Genomic DNA, 2,428 nt, shown 5'->3' with positions numbered 1-2,428 from the left:
CAATATCTAGAGTATCGATAATGGTTATAGAGAAATGTAGGTCTATATATACACAGTATATGAAACAATAATATCATACGGCCTAAAATAATTGCCCAATATCGTCTACAGAACAATAGATCCTTATTTAAACAATTGAAGGAAGTCCTTAGACAAGGAATATTTCTATTTTAAGCCAAGTGTTTTATACTATAAGGGACTAAATTAACGTTTTCTATGCTTCTAATTGTGGGGGTGCTGTAATTGATTTACTTTTTTTTTTGTCTTTATCCTCCGCCATGTTTTAATTTCATGCTTTATAAGCTTTAGACTTAGTTAGGTTTAATTATTTCGGGTTGTAAATGGCCACGTGGTTCCCCCTTTTTTCTTGTAACGCAGGATGTGTATGAATGTAGTGTACTTGGCACACCTAGAAATCCTACCTAGAAATGGGTTTGGCCGAAATATGAGAAGATAATTAGAAAAGGAGTGAACGTGTCTTCATTAAGCAACTTTGAAGGATAACAATGCTTGGATTTTTATTATCTCTTCTGGATTTATGACGTATAATTATCTCATTTGCATATAATTTGTTTCTCTTTTCTTCTTTTAAACGTCAGAAATTGGTTAAATTTGCATATTGTTCATTGGTTTTATTTTTTTTAATCTTGTGTGATCGAGGTAGATCTTGAAGACGGCTCGAGAGGGTGACTAGAAATTTTAGTGTAAAATTACTCTAAAATGTAGTGTTATGTAGGTTACGTAATGATGAGATCAGACTTGATGCGGATTTTAGTTTGTGATAAGGATAAATTACCTGGAAAATAGTATTGTATTCTATCTCATTTGTTTCATAAAATCCTTAATAGTAGTCAGACCATTGTAAGCGGTTTTAAAGGCCCTAAGAAGGCGAGGCAATTTTTTTTAAAGGGGACACAGATATATTAGTAATGAGTGTAGAAACGATGGAAACCCCCACTCGTAGGTATGCCCTTGCGATAATGGGACTCTGTTAGTAGTTCTTAACCTTTCTGAGCTAGTGGCACACTAAGTAACGTGTGTGACACGAAAACGCTCTTATGTATAAAAGAATAGTGACGTTGAAGACACTATAAAAATATACAAATACAGTAGAGCGTCGTTTATCCGAAAGCCGGTGTCGGTTAACCGAAAGCTTTCCAGTCGGACTGTGTCGTGCTGAATCGAACGTTTTTGATACTAGATTAACTTCTAAAGTATAATTTTTTATGTTTTTATATTTTTCAATATATTTATTTTGTTTGTACAAAATAAAGAAATAATTTTTAACAATAGAATAGCCTCGATTATTATTATAAAAATTTTCGTTAGGCTTAAAATCGACGAAAATTCAACACGAAGCGACACGCAACGGAGAAAAATTTCAACATCGGATAGGTTATATTTTTTCGTGCATAATCGGTATCCGAGTCAGTTATCCGAACGACCCCAGTTTCCAATTGATTCGGATAAACGATGCTTTACTGTAATATTAAATTAGCACGCTTTAAATTAATCTTGTGGCACCTCCGTGAGTAGTTCGAGGCTCACCTGTTGAGAGCCACTGCTTTAGCTTGATACGAACATCCCTCAAAGAGAATCTTTTCAAAAATTTGTATGGGAGATCCATGGATTCACAAATAAACTTCGTAGCATAGATCTCTCACAAGTGATTTTTATTTTATTTTAATATTTTTAATTTGTGGCTTTTGTATCGTATTATATATTTAAAACACTAAATTTTGGATCTCTCTGCATGTGGGATTCAAGCTAAAGGCCATACTGGCCCCCTACTATGAGAATTTCCTTATACAGTATATAATAAGTACTGTACATATACACTGTTCTTGACATTATAAGAAATTATAAATTTTAGAGACCCTTTGTATGGGGGGCCCTAAACAAATGGACTTGTTGGCCCCCTCTGTGTCTGGAGTTATTATATATTAATACACACGTATAACACGTGCTGTTTTTAATGTTATAACTCTTAAAAACATAAGAAAATTATTTTATTAATTTATAAAAGTTAAATTTAGCAGAAAATATATTGTATACGAATTTAATTTTTATATTTTTAAAAATAAATGACCATTTGTTTTAAAAATAAATGACTACTCACCGAATCACTTCATCTCACGTGATGCGTGAATTGCTTAAGATAATAGGCAAAAATAAATAAATAAATAAATAAAATTCAGTTTTTTAAAATGAAGTAAGAAGTACAAAAAGTATATTTTAAATTATATTTATATTTCTCTTTATACACTAGAAGATGGGCATGTACTGTGATGAGGCATACCCCGCATGAAAATAGGGTATGTACTGTACAGTACTGTACTTAATAAAGACTCTAAAAATGTGTGTAAATTATATGTATATGTGAACTCAGATAAAGAGGTGCCACCAGAGGCATGTGGCATGGGTCTCA

This window comes from Centruroides vittatus, unplaced genomic scaffold (assembly GCF_030686945.1).
Source record: "Centruroides vittatus isolate TY-2023 unplaced genomic scaffold, ASM3068694v2 contig_3313, whole genome shotgun sequence".
In the NCBI taxonomy this organism is placed as follows: Eukaryota; Metazoa; Arthropoda; class Arachnida; order Scorpiones; family Buthidae; genus Centruroides; species Centruroides vittatus.
The sequence above is the reverse complement of the archived record's forward strand: the minus strand, read 5'-3'. Positions refer to the sequence as shown.